Source organism: Mizuhopecten yessoensis, unplaced genomic scaffold (genome assembly GCF_002113885.1).
Source record: "Mizuhopecten yessoensis strain PY_sf001 unplaced genomic scaffold, ASM211388v2 scaffold9465, whole genome shotgun sequence".
NCBI classification, from domain to species: domain Eukaryota; kingdom Metazoa; phylum Mollusca; class Bivalvia; order Pectinida; family Pectinidae; genus Mizuhopecten; species Mizuhopecten yessoensis.
Window position 1 is genome coordinate 350,421 of NW_018408061.1, and position 8,552 is coordinate 358,972.

General features: G+C 35.0%; 1 non-coding gene across 1 annotated transcript; it reads left to right on the forward strand.

The window, feature by feature from the left end:
* The first annotated feature begins 129 nt into the window (after positions 1 to 129).
* On the forward strand, positions 130 to 201 carry Trnae-uuc. The gene has a single exon. It is a non-coding gene; the product is annotated as a tRNA-Glu (tRNA).
* Positions 202 to 8,552: the final 8,351 nt, after the last annotated feature.

Here is an 8,552-nt window from a genome sequence, read left to right on the forward strand (position 1 = left end):
ACTTTAGCAAGACTACATAGGAGTTTACTGGAATCAGCCGAAGCACGCTACTAATAACGGATACTGCCGAACACACACGACGCTTGCATTACACATTCAAGTACAAACTACGCTGGCAGTTTATGAAGGTCCGATGTGGTCTAGTGGTTAGGATTTCTGGTTTTCACCCAGACGGCCCGGGTTCAATTCCCGGCATCGGAGATGTTTTTTTTATTTATTTCTTTATTACATTTATATATTTTCCAAATAAATAACATTATAATTGCAAGTATTTCCCGTATTTATTGTAAATCAGCACAACACCTCCAATTAATTAAGTCAAAGTAACTGGAGTATAGAGAGTGGCAATGCTTACATTTGTATTAACTGTACCTTGTCGAAATAATATGTAAGAATAAATTGGATCAAATGTCATGTTATTTGAACCATGAACGTGTTTATAACTGACAAAAAAATAATTGCTTCCATCTTGTAAACAAGAAGATAATTAGTTAGATTAAAAACATATAACACGTTATTGTATTATTTACATATAATACAGCACACATTTAAATTTGTAACTTGACATTATATTCATATAATAAATATATTTTGTTTTTCACGATATGAGAACGACACAATCCCTTTTGTGTAATAGATGAAAATAAATGAAAGTATGTTCAAATAAAGAAAAGACAGAATATGATATATTAGAAAAAACAACTATTTTGTATTACCCTAAATTTATTATTATTTCATCATCAATAGTATGATATTTCTAAAATATAACCGTCAGTTTGAAAGACATGACATTTTTTAACACTTTTTGTTATATTTTGTTTTAAAAAGAAATAGTTCCAAATACAATTTTGAAACATGTTTTACTTGTCCTTATTTGTAACATAAAGATGCATAATTACGCAGCCTCAAAAAAGTTGAGAACAATTTTATTTAAAAAAAACAACCATTTTCGATGGTTTTCGGGAATAAAGGATGCGCTTGCCGGATTCTATTCTAAGGTCTAGGAAGTTATTGGGTAAGCAAAGGAATTACAGTATTAAGATTTCAATGTTTTTTGTCCATTTTTTCGTGGTGTGTTGAGCCACCTTATCACAAACAAATATCAAAATATTATAGTTTGCCAAAAAAAGACTGACGAATTTGATTCAAATAACTCCTAAACTACATCTAAATCATAATTTTAGACATTAGTAAAAAAACAAATGAAAAAACCTCCATAAAAACAAACAAAAACAGTTACCAACTTATATAATTATCAGCCGTTTTAGGGCAGAAGATAATATGTTTTTATTTTTCCTCTATATTTCGAAATGCTTGTATGCGTTTACTATATGTGAAAGAAAGAGGAGAGGAGAACATAAACCAGAGCTAGCAGGTGGAATTCAACCAAAAGTATTTTGCTCTTTATGATTATGAGGTCAGTAACGTTAACGTTAAACACTGGACCCAGAATCCAGTTTTCGACACAGAAGGAAAATTGCTGGTTAAGTTTGATCCAATGCTGTAAATAATGGATATTTATGTCATTTTGTGTGGAATCAAACCTCTTACCTTTTGATTCTGGTATCATACCTGAAATTATTTTTATTTGTGAGCAAAATCTTTGTATCATTTAACTGAAGTCTTTTGTCACGTCAATCCTGCAGTATTCTCATTTGTTTTCACAGAAAATGTCATTTGCAGCATAAATAAAGGCCAGTAGGTTTGATATTGTACATGATGTTCACTCCGTCTGCCTCGTTAATGTTGAGGTAGTGCGGCACGTTCCCAAACCACACAACATTTAACTCCGCAGGCGCTGATTTAAAGATGAAATTAATCACTTTCGCCTAAATCAGCACCTTTTGTTTATATCACTTGTCCTGTCGAGTGGCGGAGAACTGCTATACATGTTCAGACCATGACAAAATCGTTCACATGTATCCTCTTCGACCTTTTATCTGTCCTTTGTCTTCAACAAAAACAAAACAGATTACTTTTTTAACTAAACAAATTTATAAAGAAGATACGTATTGTATTGTTTATAAGCTTTAAGCCTTGCGGCTCATAGGCATATTATAACAATATGTATACAGACATTTATACAAGTAGATCATGTTTATATTTACTTTGCATCTAGGTTTGTTTTGAGCCCCTAGATGTGATACACTGATATTTTCTCATTTGTCCTACATGGATAATAGCCAACTTATACAACACCTGTTGTCAGTAAATATCCCTTACAGCCCAGGAGACTTGACCAAGAACCAGTATTGGATAGCTAAGAATGAATAATAAACAACAGAGAAGATATTGAAATATAACGCTAATGGAGAGATGGTGTTTGGTAACAGTCCGAGATACAAATAAAAACCTCATAAAAATATTATTGAAAAATTGACAGGTTATCCAGAACAAAACTGTTAAGGTTATGGCGGTTTAGAGTACCGATTCTTTTAAAATAATGTCACCGTTTGTTAAAATAGTGACCGGATCAGTAAGACGAGGAAAATACAAAAGATACTGATATTGAAAACCGGATAAAGTATATTGCACTTTTAAACGCCAGCCAATTTTCCTCTCCACAACTTTCAGGAAATATTTAGACAGCATTTTCCAAGACAACAATAGGACATCTTGCTTTATCTGTAATCAGACTGTCCCCTTTTTCATGCAGATGTGTACAGAGTTAATACGCAGGAACATTTGCTGCTAGTGCGGAATGTCGTGATATTCCTGAACAAAGAAAAGAAAAGACAGGTGTGCAGACGGTACCACTGCAGGTGACCTTCTCACCTCCAGCAAAAAGAGTAAGGAAACTGTCGAAGACACTTACAGTAACTACACCAAAGAGATAATAGTAAGGAAACTGTCGAAGACACTAACAGTGACTACACCCAAGAGATAATAGTAAGGAAACTGTCGAAGACACTAACAGTGACTACACCCAAGAGATAAGAGTAAGGAAACTGTCGAAGACACTAACAGTGACTACACCCAAGAGATAAGAGTAAGGAAACTGTCGAAGACACTAACAGTGACTACACCCAAGAGATAAGAGTAAGGAAACTGTCGAAGACACTAACAGTGACTACACCCAAGAGATAAGAGTAAGGAAACTGTCGAAGACACTAACAGTGACTACACCCAAGAGATAAGAGTAAGGAAACTGTCGAAGACACTAACAGTGACTACACCCAAGAGATAAGAGTAAGGAAACTGTCGAAGACACTAACAGTGACTACACCCAAGAGATAAGAGTAAGGAAACTGTCGAAGACACTAACAGTGACTACACCCAAGAGATAAGAGTAAGGAAACTGTCGAAGACACTAACAGTGACTACACCCAAGAGATAAGAGTAAGGAAACTGTCGAAGACACTAACAGTGACTACACCCAAGAGATAAGAGTAAGGAAACTGTCGAAGACACTAACAGTGACTACACCCAAGAGATAAGAGTAAGGAAACTGTCGAAGACACTAACAGTGACTACACCCAAGAGATAAGAGTAAGGAAACTGTCGAAGACACTAACAGTGACTACACCCAAGAGATAAGAGTAAGGAAACTGTCGAAGACACTAACAGTGACTACACCCAAGAGATAAGAGTAAGGAAACTGTCGAAGACACTAACAGTGACTACACCCAAGAGATAAGAGTAAGGAAACTGTCGAAGACACTAACAGTGACTACACCCAAGAGATAAGAGTAAGGAAACTGTCGAAGACACTAACAGTGACTACACCCAAGAGATAAGAGTAAGGAAACTGTCGAAGACACTAACAGTGACTACACCCAAGAGATAAGAGTAAGGAAACTGTCGAAGACACTAACAGTGACTACACCCAAGAGATAAGAGTAAGGAAACTGTCGAAGACACTAACAGTGACTACACCCAAGAGATAAGAGTAAGGAAACTGTCGAAGACACTAACAGTGACTACACCCAAGAGATAAGAGTAAGGAAACTGTCGAAGACACTAACAGTGACTACACCCAAGAGATAAGAGTAAGGAAACTGTCGAAGACACTAACAGTGACTACACCCAAGAGATAAGAGTAAGGAAACTGTCGAAGACACTAACAGTGACTACACCCAAGAGATAAGAGTAAGGAAACTGTCGAAGACACTAACAGTGACTACACCCAAGAGATAAGAGTAAGGAAACTGTCGAAGACACTAACAGTGACTACACCCAAGAGATAAGAGTAAGGAAACTGTCGAAGACACTAACAGTGACTACACCCAAGAGATAAGAGTAAGGAAACTGTCGAAGACACTAACAGTGACTACACCCAAGAGATAAGAGTAAGGAAACTGTCGAAGACACTAACAGTGACTACACCCAAGAGATAAGAGTAAGGAAACTGTCGAAGACACTAACAGTGACTACACCCAAGAGATAAGAGTAAGGAAACTGTCGAAGACACTAACAGTGACTACACCCAAGAGATAAGAGTAAGGAAACTGTCGAAGACACTAACAGTGACTACACCCAAGAGATAAGAGTAAGGAAACTGTCGAAGACACTAACAGTGACTACACCCAAGAGATAAGAGTAAGGAAACTGTCGAAGACACTAACAGTGACTACACCCAAGAGATAAGAGTAAGGAAACTGTCGAAGACACTAACAGTGACTACACCCAAGAGATAAGAGTAAGGAAACTGTCGAAGACACTAACAGTGACTACACCCAAGAGATAAGAGTAAGGAAACTGTCGAAGACACTAACAGTGACTACACCCAAGAGATAAGAGTAAGGAAACTGTCGAAGACACTAACAGTGACTACACCCAAGAGATAAGAGTAAGGAAACTGTCGAAGACACTAACAGTGACTACACCCAAGAGATAAGAGTAAGGAAACTGTCGAAGACACTAACAGTGACTACACCCAAGAGATAAGAGTAAGGAAACTGTCGAAGACACTAACAGTGACTACACCCAAGAGATAAGAGTAAGGAAACTGTCGAAGACACTAACAGTGACTACACCCAAGAGATAAGAGTAAGGAAACTGTCGAAGACACTAACAGTGACTACACCCAAGAGATAAGAGTAAGGAAACTGTCGAAGACACTAACAGTGACTACACCCAAGAGATAATAGTAAGGAAACTGTCGAAGACACTAACAGTGACTACACCCAAGAGATAAGAGAAAGAAGAACACGTGTGACGATCACACGAGGATTCAGTGACACCAGCTAGATATACTACAACTGATTGCGAACAGACCGATTCCAAACGTTATTAAACAACTTACCGCAAGATGGCACACAAAAGAATTCTTTTGGAAACATTTTATTAAGATAACATTACACAAACCAGACATAAAGTTCCACTTTTTGTTATCGTCAATTTTTATTTTGCATTGCCCTATTTTAGTGATTTCAATGACACTTCCGAACTTAATTAGAAGATCATTACATGTATTTACAACAAACTTAGACTAAATACGCCAGTTTCGAATAATATCTTTTAAAGATTTGAAAGTGTTTTAAAGATGTGTTTAGTAATATTGTGGAAAATACACAATATTAAAATAGTATTTCCGCCATGACAGATATGGATGGAAAAAGCATTTGTCAATATATTCACTCAGAAATATAGTGTAGGGCTAGGTCATTATGTGATCTAAACTGTTGATCAGTCGGTCCTTGTGTAGAAAAAAAGGGGTTTAAATTGGGGAGGAAATGGCGAAGTATAGTGGACTGGATGTAAATGTAATGGAAAATATTGCTGTATTTATGAATACAAGATTTCAGCTGAATCTCATTTAGCTGTTTAATTCCATCATTCATTGATTATTGTATTTAAAGTTTTAATAATTATCTGTGCGTGTGTACAGGAACATACGAGGAGAAGTTATGGAGATAACAGATTAAAGTCGAAACAAAGCCACTGCAGTTGTCATCCTTTAATGACGTAAACATGACAATTGACCACCTTTAAACAATGAAAGAAACTTTTATCAAATAAAACCATTCAAGACATTTTTTAACCCTTTTTGGATACATTATCCCCTTTCTGTGAACTTTCGTATTCTGTTAACAATTCATTTATATTTGAAGCAGGTTTTTTTCTGTAAAATAAATTATGTATACTGATTGTAGTCATGATATTAGAATAGACCCTGGGGTCTGACCTAACCCCTCGGGACCTAGTTTCTTAGTCACAGCTTGGAAACAGTTGAGATACCCAACCATTGTCAGATGAATTATCTGCATTTTTGTCCTAGGTGCGACAAATTTTATGTTCGGTTTTTTATGCGGTTTATAGGTTAACATCAAGAAAGGTTACGTTTTTTGTAATCGTGTGTAGCATGTATATTTAATCTCCTTCCTGTATCCTTTTACGACTCTAATAATGCCTTAACTCTAACCCTGACCCGCGCATACGACTCGTTTTACTTCATAAGTTGTTTTGTTACAACAAAAATCATTGTAGTAAAATGCCAATAAAAAAATAATCTTCATAGACATCAGAAGCCGATGACAAATGTAGTAAAAAAGGATGAGTGTCTATAAGGCCCTTTTTGGGCCCTAGTATATCCGGATTTTCACCTCCTTAATTTGCTCAAAGAAACTAAGACAAAAGTTTGACCGAATATGGGGTTTTGGGGTACAAAAAAAAATGAGCTAAAACAACCAAAATAATACCATTTCTGTTTTATTAGGTAATTTTGAAATGAAAAGTTTTTGGGTTTTTTTCTCAATAATTTCCTTTCTAATTTACATTTTGAGTTGAAATTTACAACTTTACTCATTTGAGTACACTTACATAAAATGTATATACACTACACATACCCTTTTGTTTTATACTGAGTTATGGTTTCGCGACACATCGCAAACTTGCCAATTTCAAATACCTCTCCATCTTAAGTGAAGTAAAAGGTGCAGGACACCCTTTATATGCTTTAAGAATAAGATATTAATAATTAATATTGTATTATATATATATCATATAATACGTGCTCATCACCTGTGGCTGAAGTGAGTTCCAGGTCCTGATTTGTTTTCTTACCTAGCAAAGTTTATTTACTGTACAAATAAAAAATAGCAATTGCCACCACTACTACAGTAAAATGATAAATTTAATATATAAAGTTTGATTTGCTGGTAATTTTAAATCTCCTAGCCTCAAAACAAGTATCTGTTTAAATCGTAGAAGTTAACCCATATTGATGTTTTATCAATTGTTCTGCCTATTTCCAATGTTTATGCGCTGATTGTACATAAAAGGCATTTTTGGATACGCATGCAACTTGGCACAGATATTAGTTTTATGATGATATATGATTTGTGTAAGTTTCTTACTCACCCCACAATGCCTTTTTACTTATTAAACACGTTTTCTTGCGTTTTGGAATACAAGGACAAAAGTGCATCTCCTTGCTCAACACCAAATTTTTCCTTACAACATCAGTCTATATGAATATTTAAACTGAATGTTTAAACTGAATGTATGTAGATTAAACAGGCTCAGTAGCGTGTTTATAGTAGGCAGAGGTGCTTATGACATACTAGGCTGACAAAAGCTAGACAGTTCATGCTTTGGACATGCTAAGAGAGGCTAAGACATGTAGACTGGTATTGTAAGAACATATTTGTCGTTGAGCAAGGAGATGCACTTTAGTCATTTTACGCATACACTTAATAATGGAAATCATTGTATCTCTACGTATTGCATCCGTATATTGTAAAAATACAAAAGTTTTCCATTTGATTATACATTGTATTTGATGCAATGAACAAATTTCGTGAATAGTATGAAATGAAGACTGCAGACATTTGTGTTACCAGCAAAGTGTTTGAGGAAGTATGGAATTATGGTTTAATTAATTAGGTAAAGAAGTATGGTACCAAGTATTTGTAATGATATGTTGGAACGGATTACATCTTACCTTCAATGGCGACATTGAAGCCATAAAATATATGAATCTTTTTTGAAATTATTAAAGGTAGGGATAGCCCAAGGGTCAGACTTAGGGTAAGACTTATGCTACTATTTAAAATTTTATTAATGAAGAATACATTTCTTACACCAAACTGTTTGCAAGCGATAAACCTTTATTTTGTGTTATTTGCAAAACAACAATAAGCAGCCGATATGTTAAATACTGTTATTAAGAAATGTATTATTTCAGAAATCCAAACGAAACAGAATCTCTCCTCTGATATGTCATGCTCTAATTATTTTTTTCGATGAGTCAGCTATTTCTAAAGTTGCTAATCATAAATGCATAGTTTTTTTATTTAAATAACCACGCTAATTGGTAAACAATAATCATAATGTTTACGAAAAAAGTGCACGAGATTCAAATACTGTACTTAGTTTGTTGTAATACAGAAGCGACAGACAATGTCCTGAGGTAATATTTAACACGATTATATGCCTAATTTTGGAATATGCGAATATTGTATGGGCGAACTTTACCAAGAGTGAATGCAGATATTTGAAGTCAATTCAACTGGAAACAGCAGTATCACATATGAAACTATGTTTTAAATTGCAGCATATTTAAGCAATCTATGGCATCAATGAAATGAGTAAAATTTGTACAATATCAT